This window comes from Mercenaria mercenaria, chromosome 2 (assembly GCF_021730395.1).
Source record: "Mercenaria mercenaria strain notata chromosome 2, MADL_Memer_1, whole genome shotgun sequence".
Lineage (NCBI taxonomy): Eukaryota > Metazoa > Mollusca > Bivalvia > Venerida > Veneridae > Mercenaria > Mercenaria mercenaria.
In genome coordinates, this window is record NC_069362.1 from 53825986 (window position 1) to 53837439 (window position 11454).

The 11454-nt window shown below is 36.2% G+C and overlaps 1 long non-coding RNA gene across 1 annotated transcript; it reads left to right on the top strand.

Annotated features, from left to right (window-relative positions):
* The first annotated feature begins 1158 nt into the window (after nucleotides 1-1158).
* Nucleotides 1159-9344, top strand: LOC128555131 (uncharacterized). Its single transcript, XR_008369813.1, has 3 exons — nucleotides 1159-1372; nucleotides 5460-5597; nucleotides 9192-9344. It is a non-coding gene; the product is annotated as an uncharacterized LOC128555131 (long non-coding RNA).
* The last annotated feature ends 2110 nt before the right edge of the window (nucleotides 9345-11454 follow it).

Consider the following 11454-nt stretch of genomic DNA (forward strand, 5'->3'; position numbering starts at 1 on the left):
GTTATTATTAACTTATATTTAAGTACAGGAAATTAATAATAGTAATGATGAAACATCTGTATTTTGTATTATACTTACACATTTTAAAATGGTTTAACCACTGTGTATAACATCTCTAAAAGTAATCTGCAAATGGTGTTTATTCACAGGTTGAAACTCAGTTGGAAACAAGTCCAGTAGTTTGTAGAGGCAGTTGATTTCTTTTACAGGCGGTTTCTGCTAACAGGTGGTCCTTTTTCACAGGTGATTATCAACATAGGTTTGACTGTAAATGAAGGAAAGATGTTCATGGTTTTGATAGAACCTCAGGAGTTGTACAGAAAAGTTAATCCACATATTTGCCTTCTCGCAAAGCATATGAGTTCATTAGGTCCTTCAATTTTCTTAAAGGCAAACTATGTTGCTCCTCTATAGAGAAACTCAATGTTTTCAATTATATGAAGTGTTGTTTCTTTGTTTCTAAAAATAGTTCAACCACCACTCATCTATACTGGCTACACCTTAGTGTTTAAATGCCCAAGTCATGAAAGAGCGGGGTGTATCATGTGAACACCCGTGGCGGATGAGCGGCATTCTGCATCCAAAAGCATGTCCACTCCCTAATTCATACAGTTTTCGTCCAATCTTCACCAAACTTGCTGACAATGTTTGTGGGCATAATATCTCGGCCAGTTTTGATAACTAGCTAAATTGCCTCAGGCACTCTTGGATTATGGCCCTTGAATTACTAAAAAAAATGCGAATTTAGTCTTGTCTGCCCTCTAAGTCAAACAGTTTTCATCCGATCTTCACCAAACTTGGTGACAATGTTTGTGGGTATATCTTGGCTTAAGTTCAATAACCATTCAAATCACCCTAGGCACTCTTGGATTATGGCCCTTGAATTACTTGAAATCTGCGAAATTAGCCTTGTCCAGTCAAACTCTTTTTTTTTGGAGTTAAAAAGGCATAAAACATCAACATTATTACCTTTATGATACATAACTCAATATTTAGACGGGCCTATTTTGTGACAGTCTGGCATTAAAGGGCATGGGTGTAAGTTACTTGTATTAATGTTAAGGCTGCAGTATATCTGGTAAATACAATGTAGATTCAGATTTTCAGTAAATTGAGTCAAATAACTCACACATTTGTCTATTTATGCATTGCAGATCCAGATTTCTGTAGACAGAGCCAGATGCTACAGTGTATAGAGGAGGGAGAGATATGGCGGGTGAATTTCTCAGCTCTGCTCACATCTTCATCACAACAGTATGAGAAGGAATGTTTGTCTGTGATTGACCAGTTAATGAACAAACAGAAGTTTGGAGAAGCATGAAAGTTTGCCAAAATTACAGGAATTTCTGCTCATCATGTCACCATACTTCAGGTGTGTCTAGATGTCTTTGATGGCTTTGTTAGTGTAATTTCCAAGATGTTGCTTAAAGACACTGACCTCCAAATCGTACAACAACAAAAAATGAAAATTTTAGATATCAGAAAAGTATTGCTCTATTTCTTAAGGTATTGGACCCCTAATAGTAATGTTTACAAAATGGCATTTGCTTGGTATATTCTTAAAGTTGACCATGTTTGACACTGTGTTGCAAATTTTAAACAACTTTTACGGTGCGTTTTTTTGTAGATTTTGTATAATTTATGGTATTTCCTCGCGCTCAAGAAGAGAAAATTCAGTGTGATGGCCACTATCTAAAACGTTTGCAGAGAATTCATTACAGCATTAATTTTGGTAAAAGAAACATCAAACTATTGTTGAACAATTATAAAACACAAAATAAAATAAAAATCATTTTTTTCTAGGGTTCCTCAAAGGAGATACTCTATTACGGGTCCAATACCTTAAGAAGGCTTTCAAACTTAATTACCAACAGATAATATGTTGTGGAAATATATAAGACTTTACCATTTTTAGCTCACCTGAGCAATGCTCAGGTGAGTTTTTCTGATCGCTCAATGTCTGGCGTCCGTCGTCTGTCTGTTGTCCGTCAACATTTAGCTTGTGTATGCGATAGAGGCTGTATTTTTCAACTGATCTTCATGAAATTTTATCAGCATGATTACCTTGAAGAAATCTAGGCCGAGTTCGAAAATGGGTCATCTGGGGTCAAAACCTAGGTCACTAGGTCAAATCAAGGAAAAACCTTGTGTATGCGATAGAGGCTGTATTTTTCAATTGATCTTCATGAATATTGGTCGGAATGAGTACCTTGATGAAATCTAGGCCAAGCTTGAAAATGGGTCATCTGGGGTCAAAAACTAGGTCACTAGGTCAAATCAAGGAAAAACCTTGTGTATGCGATAGAGGCTGTATTTTTCAATTGATCTTCATGAATATTGGTCAGAATGATAACCTTGATGAAATCTAGGCCGAGTTTGAAAATGGGTCATCTGGGGTCAAAAACTAGGTCACTAGGTCAAATCAAGGATAAACCTTGTGTATGCGATAGAGGCTGTATTTTTCAATTGATCTTCATGAATATTGGTCAGAATGATTACCTTGATGAAATCTAGGCCGAGTTCGAAAAATGGGTCATCCGGGGTCAAAAACTAGGTCACTAGGTCAAATCAAGGAAAAACCTTGTGTATGCGATAGAGGCTGTATTTTTCAATTGATCTTCATGAATATTGGTCAGAATGATTACTTTGATGAAATCTAGGCTGAGTTCGAAAATGGGTCATCTGGGGTAAAAAACTAGGTCACTAGGTCAAATCAAGGAAAAACCTTGTGTATGCGATAGAGGCTGTAGTTTTCAATTAATCTTCATGAATATAGGTCAGAATGATAACCTTGAAGAAATCTAGGCCGAATTTGAAAATGGGTCATCTGGGGTCAAAAACTAGGTCAAATCAAGGAAAAACCTTGTGTATGCGATAGAGGCTGTATTTTTCAATTGATCTTCATGAAAATAAGTCAGAAAGATTGCTTTGATGAAATCTAGGCCGAGTTCGAAAATGGGTCATATCTAAGAAAATACTTGTTTAAACTGGAGACCACATTTTTAGTACAATCTTAATGAAAATTGACCAAAATATTTGTTTTCATGAAATCACTAGGTTAAACATGTTTACACTGTTATAGTTTGTTTCTCAGGTGAGCGACCTAGGGCCATCTTGGCCCTCTTGTTAAATCCCCCGCCACAAGTGGTGGGGGGTTATAGGAATGGTCTCCTTCCATCCTTCCGTAACACTTACGTGTCCGCTCCATAGCTCCTAAACCCCTTGAAGGATTTTCATCAAACTTGGGTCAAATGATCACCACATCAAGACGATGTGCAGAACCCATGAGTCAGCCATGCCGTCTCAAGTTCAAGGTCACAACTCAAGGTCAAAGGTTTGAGCCTTTCATTTCGTGTCCGCTCTATCTCTTAAACCCCTTGAAGGATAATCATGAAACTTGAATCAAATGATCACCTCATCAAGACGATGTGCAGAACCCAGGAGTCAGCCATGTCAGCTCGAGGTCAAAGGTTTGAGCCTACCATTTCTTGTCCGCTCTGTATCTTTTAAACCTCTTGAATGATAATTATAAAACTTGGATTAAATGATCACCTCACCAAGACGATGTGCAGAACTCATGAGTCAGCCATGTCGGCTCAAGGTCAAGGTCACAACTCGAGGTCAAAGGTTTGAGCCTTCCATTTTGTGTCCGTTCTGTATCTCCTAAACCCCTTGAAGGATTTTCATCAAACTTGGGTCAAATGATCACCTCATCAAGACAATGCGCAGAATTATTGAGTCAGCCATGTCTGCTCAAGGTCAAGGTCACAACTTAGTCGAAGGTTTGAGCCTTTCATTTTGTGTTCATTCTGTATCTCCTAAACCCCTTGAAGAATTTACATTAAACTTGGATCAAATGATAATCTCATCAAAAACTCATGAGTCAGCCATGTCAACTCAAGGTCAAGGTCACAACTCAAGGTCAAAGGTTTGAGCTCTGTATCTCCTAAACCCCTTTTAGGATTTTCATGAAACTTGGGTAAAATAATCACCTCATCTAGATGATGTGCAGAATACATGGGTCAGCCATGTCAGTTCAAGGTCAAGGTCACAGCTCAAGGTCAAAGGTTTACCTTTTCACTATCCATACCAGTGGCGGGGGATTTAGCTGTCTTACAGACTGCCTTGTTCCATTCAAATTTAAAAAATGTTTTGAGTGGTATACTGGAAGTAAATGTTTTACTATAAAGCATTATATAGTACATATTCCTCTGTGGTGTGTTGGTCAAGTACACAGGAAAAGTGATATTGTCATGGCAGCCTGGGTTCAATTTCTGACATAGGCATGTTGTTTTTCTTAATTTGGCATTTTTAAAACAGTTTAGACACAAAAACTCATGTTCTAATGTTCATAATATGATCAAACTTCTACTTTAAAGAAAGATCACTTTTAGCAAAATTTTGAAGGTCAGTGCCTCTAGAGGCTCTTTTATAATGTGGCTGCCATAGTTTTTATGAACATAAAGTTAATTAAGTTTTCATTTAATTGTACCTAACATAATTGTTTTGTCATTACCTCATATAATCAGAGCCATAAAGGGAGGTAATGTAGATCAATAGATTCAGTACTAGTTAATACTAATTGTACAAAATATTTAAACTTTTGACAAAAATATAACTTGGCATTAATGTTCACCATAATGAAATGACATGTATTGTGCAAAGCCAGACCCTTATATCCTAGGTCAAGGTCACACTGAGGACAAAGGTTAAAACAGGGTCTGTTTCATGATTGATTCATAACTCTGCCTTTCATGCAGGGATTTTGAAATAACTTGGCATAAATGTTCACCATAATGAGACAATATGTCATGCGCAAGACCCAGACCCTAGCTTTGTAGTCAAGGTGACAGAGGTCAAAAGTTAACATAGTTTTTTCGTGTTTGGTCCATAATTCTACCATCCATGAAAGGATTTTGAAGTAACTTAGCTTAGATGTTAACCATAATAAGATGATGTGTCAAGCAAAGAACCAGATCCTTATCTTCCAGGTCAAGGTCAGACTTAGAAGTCAAAGGTTAACAGGGTCTGTTTTGTATGTGGTTCATAACTCTGAATTTGTCAAGACATTTTGAAATTATTTGGCATAAATGTTCCCCATAATGAGACAATGTGTTATGCGCAAGATTCAGACACAAAGCTCTTTAAGGTCAAGGTCACACTTAGAGGTTAAAAGGTTAACATGGTCTGTTTCATGTCCGGTCCATACCTCTGCCATTGATGAAGGGATTTTAAAATTACTTGGCATAAATGCTTTGGGGCATTTGTCACTAATAGTGACAGCTCTTGTTTGTTTGGATTTAGATTCATTGATTTATGCAATGACTGAGTCTATTACTGCCCCACAAATATTAATGATTTCATTGTGTTTAGAGGTGATATTCGCCAGTTATAGCACTGCAGCTTGTATACATTTTATAATGATTTGTTCATATTGATGTATAAAATATTTTCTTTAGCTAAAACAAGAGAAGGAAAGACTGAGCAGTACAGATTTCAGGCAGTCAAGACACGCCAGGTTAAAGTTTTATAGAGACTGTACCATCAAGTTTAGAAAACATGAAATTCCTCCAGAGAAAATTGCTGACTTCTTCAAGGTAAGTGATATTCTTTTTATGCCCCCGAAGGGAGGCATATTAGTTTTCAACTGTCCATCCATTTGTTAGTCTGTCACAATGTTAACTTTTTGCATGAAGGCACTTTACTCGCGAACCACTGCAGCAAGGACCTTCAGACTTCACATGTTGATAGTACTTATTGAGTACACGACTCCACCTGACTTTTGGGTCACCAGGTCAAAGGTCAAGGCGCTGTGGTGGAATTTGTCACCATTAGTGACAGCTCTTGTTGGATATTGCATTATCATATACAAATGTTGTATACAAATTATATGAAAATCATTCTTTCATTTGTGTTTAAAACACTTTTACGAACAAATTGATGTATTTATACCCCTACAAAATGAAGTTTGGGGGGTATATAGCAGTGAGCTAGTGGGTCGGTCGGTCGGACTGTCGGTCTGTTGGTTTTTAGCTCACCTGAGCCAAAGGCTCCTGGTAAGCTCTTGTGACCGCTCAATGTCCGTTGTGTGTCGTCTGTCAAAATTTTCTAAAAAAATCTTCTTCTTGAAAACCACTTGACAAAATTGCATTAAACTTCACAGGAATGATCCTTATGTGGGCCCCTTTCAAACTTGTTCAAAGAATTGAATTCCATGCAGAACTCTGGTGGCCATGGCAACCGAAAGGAAAAACTTTAACAATCTTCTTATCCAAAATCACAAGGCATACAGCCTTGATATTTGGCATGTGACATCATCTAATGGTCCTCTATGAATTGTGCCCCTAGGGTGAAAAGAGGCCCCGCCCCGGGTGTCACAAGTTTTACATAGACTTATATAGGAAAAAACTTTAAAAATCTTCTTGTCTAAAACCACAAGACCTAGGCCTTTGTTATTTGGTATGTAGCATTGCCTTGTGGTCCTCTACCAAAATTGTTCAAATTATAACCCTGGGGTGAAAAGAGGCCCTGCCCCGGGGGGTCAGAATGTTCACCTTGATGATATCTAGGTCAATTTCGAAAGTGGGTCATGTGCTGTCAAAAACTAGGTCAGTAGGTCAAATAATAGAAAAACCTTGTGACCTCTCTAGAGGCCATATTTTTCATGGGATCTGTATGAAAGTTGGTCTGAATGTTTATCTTGATGATATCTAGCTCAGGTTCAAAACTGGGTCACATGAGCTCAAAAATTAGGTCACTATGTCAAATAATAGAAAAAAAACGACGTCATACTCAGTTCAAAACTGGGTCATGTTGGGACAGGTGAGCGATTCAGGACCATCATGGTCCTCTTGTTAAGGTGAGCTTTTGTGATCACCCTTCGTCCGTCGTCAACAATTTCTTGTCTGCGCGATAGTGGTTTCATTTATGATTTTATTTTAACCAAACTTGCACACAACTTGTATCACCATAAGATCTCGGTTCCTTTCTTGAACTTGCCAGATCCCATTATGGGTTCCAGAGTTATGGCCCCTGAAAGGGCCAAAATTAGCTATTTTGACCTTGTCTGCACAGTAGCAGCTTTATTTATGATTTGATTTTAACCAAACTGGCACACAACTTGTATCACCATAAGATCTTGGTTCCTTTTTTTGAACTGGCCAGATTCCTTTATGGGTTCCAGAGTTATGGCCCCTGAAATGGCCAGAATTAGCTATTTTGACCTTGTCTGCACTATAGCAACTTCATTTATGATTTTATTTTAACCAAACTTGCACACAACTTGTATCACCATAAGATCTTGGTTCCTTTCTTGAACTGGGGAGATTCCTTTATGGGTTCCAGAGTTATGGCCCCTGATACGGCCAGAATTAGCTATTTTGACCTTGTCTGCACAATAGCAGCTTCATTTATGATTTGATTTTAACCAAACTTGCACAGAACTTGTATCACCACAAGATCTTGCTTCCTTTCTTGAACTGGCGAGATTCCATCATGGGTTCCAGAGTTATGGCCCCTTAAAGGTCCAAAATTGGCTATTTTGGCTTTTGCAGCCATATAGAGACTTCAGTTATGGTTTTAAATTGATACAAACTTCAAAATATCTTCAACAACAATAAATCTTGGATTCAATGAGAAATCAGATCCAATCATAGGTTCCAGAGTTATTTTATATCTGATTACCTCCCCTGATTGTAATCAAAATGGATTTATATCAGTAAGTACTTATAGAACTTATTTGAAATTTCATTATTGTTATTAGTTGGACTGAGACAATCAGGGTAGATAACTATGGACTGATTTTATGTCAGATTACCTCCCTTTATTTCAAATTAAAATGGGTATTTCTCACTTATCAGACAGAAAAATCTCTATTTTTAGAAGTGCTGGAAAATCTTATCTCACATGGGTTATCCCACACTCCTGTGACGGACTCCTTCATGCGCTGAATATACATACTATTTATGTAAAATAATTAAAAATCAGGTACCTTTATCTTTTCTCTCCGTTCCTTATAGTGTATTTCTCGATTCAAAATTCATTACTTTATGATAAGAACGTACCGTTACGTTACAAACGATAAAACTAAAGCGGAACTTTGTTATTGTGCGTCACTGAAATATCACGACGTCACTTCTGCTTACGGACGCCAATTTCCCGCGTTTTAAGTAGTTTCATATTTTTATGCTTGTTTTTATTGTTTCTGTTGTGGTAAGTGAGAAATAGAATCCATCATTGGTGTTCGGTGAAGATCGGAAATCCCAACCCTCGGGTGCACCGCTCAAGTCTTAAACTCGGCTTAGCCTCGTTTAAGACTTGAGCGGTGCGCCCTCGGGTTGGAATTTTCTGATCTTAACCGAAGACCAATGATGGATTCTCTATATCTCCATAACTAATGAAGATACTGATCTGAAGTTACATTTATGTCAACAGATTTATTTGGCAGATCCTTCTTTTGTTCACTTACAATATTTTTTTAATTACTTCCCTTTTACATTACTATAAATAGCTTATTTTTAGTAATTTTTTTATTATTGGCCGTAGGGAAAAACCGAGACCACTTTTCTGTGGTACAACATGGATGGTACCTTCAATTTTTAGGTGTATATGACATATCTATACCTTGTAAGATTTTTTTCTTCTTGTTGGTTAAATTTCTTCCCTTTATTGTTCCTGTCCTTTCGACTTAGATATTTTTTCTGAGGAACTTCTTGTCCTCAAGTGCAATGATAACAGGTGAGCGATATAGGGCCATCATGGCCCTCTTGTACATACAGATTTTAATCCAAGTGTTTTGTTATAACATATTGTATATATAGTACAATGTTGTTTATACATTATTGACAGATACCTGAGTTCATTATGTTATACTGCAGTAGAGAAAAATAGTTGCCCTCCAGTAGGGGACTTTGTATTGCATGGCAACACTTCATTGTTTATTGAAGGGATGTTAACTGAAAATTTACTGACTGAATAGTGAACAGTACAGACCTTGATCAGCCTGCAAGGATGTGTAAGCTGATCTGGGTCTGCACTAGCTGCAAAGGCACTATCACTTGCTGCCAGCAGGCTAAAGGTTAAAGTTAATATGTGTATTTGTTGTTGGACTTTGAAATTAGATAATATAAGTAATATTAAATTCTTTTATTGTATATGGTCAAATCATTCTTTTTGTTTGATGTATCTTGCAGGAACTGTGATGACACTGAGGAAATATTCTACAATCTTCACCATGGTTACCATTGAATAGGGATTCTCACATAGCAATTGCTGTACAGTGTAATGCCAGCATGTATGTTTTTTTAAGCAAACGACAGTGTATCAAGGCAGAAGCTGTGCATCTGGACAGGTAAGGTTTTTTTTTTAGAATATCATGACTTTTGCTTGATTTTTTATGTTTACAATACAGATTCTCGAAAACAGTTAGATACTTTTTTCTCAGCTTGAGTGGCAACCACTAAAATTTAAAAACAATGCCTTTGTTATTGCCATTCTTTACTTCCTGCCAGTTTATCTGTAGGGCATCCTGTGACTTAGTTATTATTATATTTAATCAGTCCTACCAAAATGTCCAAGAAGGTTACTAAAATCTAGCAGGGGCTATTCAGCTAGGCAAATAATCTGTAACTGTTAATATCCCATAAATCTCCATGGCCTGCTGTGCTGGTTGACATCCTCACATTAATTACCTGCTATTTGACCTTATCTTACATGAATTACCGACCACAAGTTTTATGCCTTTTTACTAATCAGCAGAAATTTATAGAAGTCTTATATTGTTGTCTACAAAGCAGGGAATGTTTTTTTTCATCATTTCCAAAGAGCTATAAAATAAATTTAATCATATTTTTTTTACAGGTGAGTAATAATATATTTTTTGTTTTTATCAGTTTTGTTCTTGAAACAAAATTTATCTGGAAAAACAATTAGAAGTACAGCACAGTTATTTTCGAGAAAGTTTTTATTATTATTATTATACACAATAAAACTAAGAAAATTAGTATTAGTCCCTGCATGTTTCACTAGAGGGTTTATAGTTTTACTACTTCTATCAGTTTGTCTGTCCATGCTTGAATACGAATCGGTACTTATGCTGCTACAGGAAACGATACATAATATTGAATTCAATTTATTCGCTAATTCTTATTTAGTGATTAAAACTTCTTTTAGGTGACTTAATTCCGTCTACAAGAATGTCCTTTTAATTGTTTCAATAAGTGTACAAAAAAAGAATAATGCAATTTTGATGAAACTTTCTATATGTTACGAAAAACATCAGGTGAAAATGCATGCATTTTGTTTTTACCTAGTTATGCAAATGTAAGAAACTGTAGTCTGAAATGACTTAATCAGAAGTACATGGTAGGTTATTGTAACTTGCTATACTGATAGGAGGCACATCATATAATTTTTGCAATTTTTGTACCTTGTCATGAGAAAACTTAATAAAACAGCTCTTGCAATAAATTGAAAAGCATTAGAGGTAGATCAATTAAGGGACTTTTTTTACAGAATGAATACACACATAAGGCATTTGACCATTCCTGTGGGAAAGTTATGAAATTATGCGATAATTTAAAAAAAAAGTATTTTGGTTGTATAAAAATAGGGGATATTGAGAAGATAGTGACATTTATGCTCCCAAGTATTTTGTACTTAAAGAAAAATTCAGTTTAATTTTTGCGTGTAAGTAAAAAACTGTGTAACTACTAAAGATATTCAATTTAAACTTCACACATGTCTTCAATATCATAATGTTAGGTCACTGGCTATGTCCCATAACTCTGACTTTTAGCAGAATTATGCCCTTTTTGTACTTAGAAAATTCTGGTTAAAATTTTGCATCAAAGTACATATCTCTGTAAGTACTAAAGTACTTACAGTACCGCGATATTTACATACAACATAGTCTAATGCAGTTATTTGTCTATAAATGTTTCTTCTCCACTTACAACATGCTTTTTAGGTCCACTATTCAGAGAATAGGGGGGCTATACTACTCGCTCTGGCGTCGGCATGACCCTTCTTGGTTAAAGTTTTTCGGCAACCTTTGTTTTTTCTGTCATATATTTGTTACTGTTGCTTATATCTTACTGTAACTTCACATAAACATTGTCCAGTATACAAACAATATATGTGTAGGGGCTGAGCCCATTATACCCAAGGTCAAGATCATCAGGCTGTTATACTTATTTTTAAGGTTAACGTTTTTTGGCAACCTTTGTTTTTTCTGTCATAACTTTGTTACTATTGATTATATCTTACTGTAACTTCACATAAACATTGTCCATTATACAAACAAAGTATGTGTAGGGGCTGAGCCCATTATAAATACCCAAGGTCAAGGTCACCCAGGTCTTATACTTGGGTTATTTTAAGGTTAAAGGTTTTTGGCAACCTTTGTTTTTCTGTCATATCTTTGTTACTTTTGCTTATATCATACTGTAAGTTCAC